Consider the following 7,633-nt stretch of genomic DNA (forward strand, 5'->3'; position numbering starts at 1 on the left):
TTGTTATTGTTTCCACTGCATTTATTACTAATATAAAAAATGTTTAAAAGAAAAAAAATTAATTCTCAGTTCTCCAACGGCTCTCATCCTTCCCTCTTGCCCACACAACTCCTGACCCATTTCCTCAGGGCCAGTTCAAAATTGAGCCTGTTCACTGCTATTTTTATAGAAAGCAACCAGTGCCAGGGATGCAGGGAAGAAGGTTAGATGAAGGCAACCCTACTGCCCAGGTTCCACCCAAAGGTAGGCCGGGTGGAGATTCACAGAATTCAGATGAAAGGGCTGGTGGCCTCACAATGACATAGTGTAACTAAAGTGGGCTGGAGAGGAGATAAGGTTACTTGTCAGAAGCTTTAGAGGACATCTCATGGACTTGTGTCAAACGCAGAAAAACCAACGCCAGGATGGGGAGACCAGGGGGGCATTTTTGCAGAAAGGTTCACAATTCTCCCATGTTGGGAGGTATGGAAAGTCTAGAGGGCACCAAGTCTCATTTGTTTTGGCAGAAAAACTTACTCTAGTGTCGGGACGTCACAAAGAGGCCACGGACATTGAGAGAGGCTGCATACAAGGGGATGGGCAGTTTCACAAAGCACAGTGATCACAGACCAGAGTGGTGGAGATCATGCTACTGATGCAGAAATTACAAAATCCAAAAGCAGGGAGAGCGTCCTTTCAGGGAGTAACTCTGAACCAGTCATCCATACTTGACCCCAGGTCAACCTGGTGAGTTTCACAGGACAACGGGCAACTTTGAAGGTAAGGGTTGTTACATTTTAAAAAGGACTTAAGCAGCTAGAAGGGAATGCTAGGAAACTGCCCCAGGGCTCTCAGGAATCAAAGGCAGTACTGGGGACTGGGTGAACAGATGCACAAGAAACAGCACCAAAGAGGTTTCCTGTTCAGTCAGTTGGTGAGGGGGAAGAGGATCCAGAAGGCAGTTGAAGGGAGCAAAGATGGGGTCTTGAAGGCGAGTCTCTAGAGGCTGGATCAGAAGAAAGACCACACACTGGGCACCGTGATGAAACACAACTCTGGACCCCAAATGGGGAGGTGATGGATGGGGGTGGGTGTCACTGATTGAGGGTGGTCGGTGGAACAGCCTCACAGTAGCCATCACAGGGCCACAGGGAAATATATGACTGCTAGGTCCCAGATGGCTCCTTCCAGCCCTGATGGGAAGGCATAGTCTCACAGAGGAGGTCCATTGATGCCTGCGTGGTAGAAGGCACAGAGGTCCTCATATCAACAGTGGCCCTTTTTTGGCAAAGTGTTGGCAGACAGGGTGGTTGGATTTGTCTTCCATAACTTGGGGGCCATCCTTGGGTGGCAGATAGAGACCAACTTATGAGCTTTTGAGGATTTTTCTCTGCTCTTTGTGGTCCTTCCTCTGGAAGGACCCCCACGGCGTGGTCCAGGAAAAGGAGGTTCAGTATTGGCCCCCCACCAACCATGACCATATGGGCCACATCTGGGGCCTAGGCCCCCCGAATTGGGCCTCTGCCCCAGGGAGGAGGTTTGAGACTCACTAGTGGTGAAATCATTGGTCCCCTTGATCCTGGAGGACTTCTGTGAAGAGAATCTGCATTCTTTCCTGTCTGGCTCCTTTCACTCAACATCGTGTTTGTGAGATTTAATCCAGGTTGCCTATAGCAGGAGTTCATTCATTTTCTTGCAGTGTAGTCTCCCATTGCATGCACACACAACAACTTATTTATCTATTCTACTGATGGTGGACATGTGGGAGGATTCTAGTTTGGGACTGACTTGGGTCACCCGGCTTTCCATTTGGCCATGGGGGGGCACCCAGAAGCCTGGGTGGTCCTATGGCGCTCCCACCCTCCTCGACTCTAGTCTCTTCCTGCTCTGGCAGCGGGGGCTGCTGTGGTGGTGGCAGCTGCTACTGATTCTGCTTCTTTCGTTTCGGCATCGTGGTTGCAGCAATGGCTGCGGCAGGATTTGGGAGGGCAGTGAGGAAGGGGCACGCTGGGTTGCTGTCAGTTCTTATACACTGGTCCCCAAGTAGCTACTGACTCTCGAATTTCATAAAAATGGAATCATACAGTATGAACTTTTTGTGATTAGTTCTTTTGTTCAGCAGAGTGTTTTTTGGATTCAATTATGATGTTACATTTTTTCAGCAGTTCATTAAAAAAAATACTGAGTTGGGTCACCTGGGTGGCTCAGTCGGTTGAGTGTCTGACTTTGGCTCAGGTCATGATCTTGTCATTTGTGAGTTCAAGCCCCACATTGTGCTTGCTTCTGTGAGCCTCTCTGTGCAGAACCTGCGTTGGATCTTCTGTCCCCCTTTCTCTGTCGCTCCCCTACTGGTGCTATCCCAAAAATTAATAAATATTTTTAAAAATCTGAGTAGTATTCTGTTAAATGGATGCACTATGAGGATACACTAGTTTATTTGTGTATTCATCTGTTGACACACATTTGGGTTTTTTTTTTTTTTGAGTTTTTGGATAGTTTGAATAAAGCTGATAAGAAAAATTGTAATTGTTTGTGAACAAAATATTTAATTTCTCTTAGGAGCCTAGAAATAGAATTGCTCTGTTGAATAACAAATATACATTGGATTCCATATCGCTATTTAAAATTTTGTCTCTTTTTAGTAGAGTTTAAAATCAAGGGAGACCCAGAGATTGTAATCTGTGTCTACAAGCATAATACAAAGAGCTTCAGAGAATTTTATGAAGCCAGACTCATGGGAATGTACTGTTTATCTCAGCTCTCAGGACTTCATTTTTAATGACTTCCTCTTAGGAAAAACCACTGTTCAGGCCCTTAGAGAATTTAGGTTTTTGTCTTTGACAAGTGGTTGGCAACAGTTTAGGATAGAGAAATGTTCTGAGTGTCTAGGAATAAAAATCCGGGAAGAACTGCCAAGTGGGATTTGGATCTTCAGACTGCAGATTTCACCATCCTATACTCAGCCCTTGACCCCTCACCAGCGACTCCACTGCTCCGTGCTTAGCCCAGCCCAGCAGGTAAGAGTAGGGAATTGTCCAGGGGACTACATCTCTTTAGGAGCTTCTGCAAGACTTGTGAAGAATTGGCCTTTCCTCTGCAACACGAACTTTCCTTTTTTGATGTGTGGGGCACTTATCTTTAACTCTCTTTGCAAGAACTTGGTACAGAGATTCTGTTCCAAGACACCTGCAGGGATCATATTCTGTACAGTAGAAAAAAAATTAGGACTTTTACACTAAAATCTCTAGGGTAATAGCTTTCCACATTGACCTCATTTTGTAACAACTGGACCCTGGCCGATACTTCTCTGCCCTTTGCTGACTCTGCTTCCATCCCCTTGTACTTTTCCCGTTGCTACAGGCAGAAGCCTACATGGAAACCTGGTATTTTGATTTTGAAAATCTCTGGATCTAGAAACTGAGATGAATATGACAGCTTTTGAGGACTTTTGTTACCAAAAGACCCAATAGTTTGCTCTATCATCTCTGTCACAGTGTACATACTTTACCCTGATCTCATGCAGAAGGTAAAGTGGCCAATTTGTAATTTTCTTCTTGAGTTCAAGGTAGGAAGAAAAAAACCATTATTTGTGCAACCTTACCTACTCTAAGCCCAGGTGAACATGCCTTATTTTCCCTACTTTCATGCTTTATGGTTCCTGGTTGTATAAGTGTTTGTGTTTGGGAATAGAAGTAAAAATATGTATAAAATGTGTGGTAATATGTGCATGGGATATACACTTATTGATTTGTTACATAGATTTTTATTGAAAAAGTTATCTGTGTCAAGAGATGGGGATAAAGTCACTGAGAATCTTTGTCTTAAGAATTCATAAACTAGAAAAAAACAGTGACTTGAAAGTAAATATATATTGTATGACAGAAAATATGTATGAATAGTGGTAGGTATAAAACCTAGAGAAACAGAGAGATGGGAAATAACAGCTCAGCTTAGTAGACTTCTAGAAAGATTGGGTGAAGAAGTGTCAGAGGAGAATACTGAAGGATGACTAGGAGTTTATCTAGATGATAAGGCAGAAGTGAACTTCGATAGAGGAAATGGCACAGGCAAAGACACAGATTCCTGTACCTTTGGGTATAGCAGGGGCATGAATTAGGAGTTAGGAAGTGGGGAAGGATGGCCTTTCAGACAGCCACAGTCAGGTAGAGATGCTGTAGGATTTGAGCAGGCATTTGGATTTCAGTCTATAAGCAACGGAGAATCACTGAATTGATTTAATGGGAAAATTGAAAATTACATGATTGCCACTTTCTAAAGATTATTCTATTCTCTTTTAAAAATTTATCTTGAGAGAGAGAAAGAGAGAGAGAGGGAGGGAGAGAGAGAGAATCCCAAACAGCCTGTGCACTGCCAGCACAGAACCCAAACTAATGAACTGTGAGATCATGACCTGGGCCAAAATCAAGAGTTGGGCACTTAACCAACAGAGCCACCCAGGCGCCCCTCTTCTATTCTATTTTTTGAAAGTGCAATACAGGAGGCAGAGAGAGCATAGAAGTATAACAAATAGAAAGTATAGGGTCAGAAAATAGGTTGATGATAACTGGGAATAGAGAGGAGGGGAGAAATTTGAGATCTGAGATACAATCTAGTGACTATTTCACCTGTCTAGTAGGTAGAAAGGAAAGGAAGGGAGAAAAATGTCTCCGCTTTTCAGCCCGAGAGACTGTCTTAGTATTTGTGTCCATATAAGAAAAAAGGGAGTATTTATGTAGAAAATAAATTATGAAAAAAACAGAGGAGTAAAATAGTTTCAATTTTTGTTGTCCTAAATTGAAAGTTAAATGAGAAAATGTGTGTAGAGTGACTGGTTCATATTTGTGCATTAAGTAATATATATTTGTTATTATTACAGATAATTAATACTTGTCATATAGCAAATAATAACTGTGTTTATATAAGTTATTACATTTAATTTTTATAGCAAATGGAGAAATTAGATACTAATATCCTCATTTTATAAATGTGGAAACTGAGGTTTGTGTAACTGAAATCACTTACTCAAGAAGATCTATATATTAATTCATAGAACTCAGATTCAAACCAATTTGTTCTGAAAACTTATACTACCATCATCATCATTATTTCTGTTATATATGTAATGAAATTGTCAGTGAGGTTCTGTAAGATGTGTGATGTGTAAATCAGAATTCTGAAAAAAAAGCCTCAGTTGCTTATGGAGATATAGAAGTCATCAACAATTAAATGATAGCCGAAGTCAGAAGAAATGAGGTCATTCAGAGAGTGTAGACTCAGAAAGTGAAGAAATGAGGGAAATGTCAATATTAAATGATGAGCAGAAGGAAAAAGATGATAAAGGAAAGGATGTCATTAGAGAAAAAAGGAATAAGAGAAAGCAAGGAAGAATACATCTTCAAGAGTATCCATAGTTTTAATTATGACTGAGAGATCAAGCAAGATAACCAAAAGCAAAATCAGTATGTTTGGCCATTGAAAGGTGTCTTTGAATTGTGCAGAACAGATTCATCAAAGAGATGAAAAGCACACTACATGGGGAAGCTTAGAGTGAAGGTAAGATGATAAATATATTTATTCTTTTATTAGAAGGAAAACCAATAGCATTAGGAGATAGGGAAGATAAAGGGAGAAAAGAGGTTGTAATTGTTAGAGAAATAACCAGAGAAGAAGTATGTGAAGTTTTGAGCACAGGGAATACCCTTATTGTAGCTAAGGCATTTTTAAAAAAAAATTTTTTTTAACGTTTATTTATTTTTGGGACAGAGAGAGAAAGAGCATGAACGGGGGAGGGTCAGAGAGAGGGAGACAAAGAATCTGAAACAGGCTCCAGGCTCTGAGCTGTCAGCACAGAGCCCGATGTGGGGCTCGAACTCACAGACCGTGAGATCATGACCTGAGGTGAAGTCGGCCGCTTACCCGATTGAGCCACCCAGGCGCCCTGGCATTTTTTTTTTTTTTAAAGACAACTCTTCCCTGTGAGGAAAGGATGGATTGCTACAGGTTTGTAGGTATGTGTGGTCAGAGAGGTGAGTGGTTTAATTTATTTATGTTGAGGCTTTTAATTTCTCTATAGTATGGTCAGAAAGACAGAATCCTGAGAGTGATGAGATGGAACCGGTTGGGTTAGGGTGGGGACTAGGAAAGAATTCTGTTCCCCCAGCTATGGAAGGGGTGTTGGAAAGACACAAGGAAATAGTAAAGAAGGGTGCCAAGGTTTGTGGAAACACTGGCTGTAATAAGAAACTTTTGCATTTGTTGTGATTATTCTGTAGTTTAACCTAGTGACTGGCATATAGGTGAGACAAAATCAAATATTAACTGACTTTAGGTTCAGGAAATTAGACATAAAAGAATCGAATGGAGAAGAGTTGTGATAAAGAGGAGTGTCAAATTGCCAAAAACTCTAACTAATGAACGAACTAACTAACCAACTAACTAACCAATGAGGATACGGTCGGGGGTGCCTGGGTGGCTCAGTCAGTTAAGCATTCGACTTCAGCTCAGGTCATGATCTCGTGGTTTGTGAGTTCGAGCCCTGCATCAGGCTCTGTGCTGATAGCTCAGAGCCTGGAGCCTGCTTCAGATTCTGTCTCCCCCCTCTCTGCCCCTCCCACGCTCATGTTCTCTTTCTATCTCTCAATAATAAATAAACGTTAAAAACTTAAAAAAAAAAGAAAAGTGGTAAAGTGGTAAAAAGGGGAAAATGGATGAAAAATTTCAGTCATGAATCTATTTGACAATGAAAGAAAACAGAGTGAGTGGAAAGTTTGGGAACAAAATAAAAAAAAATTAGGCAGTGGCTAGAAAGGGTAACAGGACCAAAGAAAGGCTGTGTGTGTGTGTGTATGTGTGTGTGTGCGTTTGTGTGTGTGTGTGTGTGTGCATGTTTGGATTTTTTTGATCCATATATAGTGTATTTCAATAAATGTATGAGGAATACATCCATCATTAACAAAGTTGCTAGCCAATATCCCAACATCATTACAGTATTATCTAATACTTATTATTGTTTAAATTCAAGTTAGTTAACATACAGTGTAGTATTGGTTTCAGGAGTAGAACCCAGTGATTCATCTCTTACATACAACACCCAGTGCTCGTCCCAACAAGTGCCCTCCTTAATGCTTGTAGCCCATCTAGTCCATCTCCCTACCCACCTCCCCTCCAGCAACCCTCAGTTTTTCTTTTGTATTAAGAGTCTCTTATGGTTTACCTCCCTCTGTTTTTATCTTATTTTTCCTTCCCTTCCACTATGTTCATCTGTTTTGTTTCTTAAGTTTCCTGTGAGTGAAATCATACGATATTTGTCTTTTTCTGACTTATTTCACTTAGCCTAATACACTCTAGTTTTATCCACATTGATGCAAATGGAAAAATTTCGTTCTTTTTGATCACCAAGTAAAATTTCATTGTATGTATATATACCACATCTTATTTATCGTTCATCAGTCAATGGATATTTGGGGTCTTTCCATACTTTGGCTATTGTTGACAGCACTATTATAAACATTGGGGTGCATGTGCCCCTTCGAATCAGCATTTTTGTATCCTTTATAAATACCTAGTAGTGCAGTTGCTGGGTTGAAGGGTAGTTCTATTTTTAACTTTTTGAGGAACATCATACTGTTTTCCAGAGTGGCTGCACCAGTTTGCA

At 41.0% G+C, this 7,633-nt stretch overlaps 1 pseudogene; it reads right to left on the reverse strand.

Moving 5' to 3' along the window:
* Positions 1-457: 457 nt before the first annotated feature.
* On the reverse strand, positions 458-1,930 carry LOC122482651 (annotated as a pseudogene).
* Positions 1,931-7,633: the final 5,703 nt, after the last annotated feature.

Source organism: Prionailurus bengalensis, chromosome D1 (genome assembly GCF_016509475.1).
Source record: "Prionailurus bengalensis isolate Pbe53 chromosome D1, Fcat_Pben_1.1_paternal_pri, whole genome shotgun sequence".
In the NCBI taxonomy this organism is placed as follows: Eukaryota; Metazoa; Chordata; class Mammalia; order Carnivora; family Felidae; genus Prionailurus; species Prionailurus bengalensis.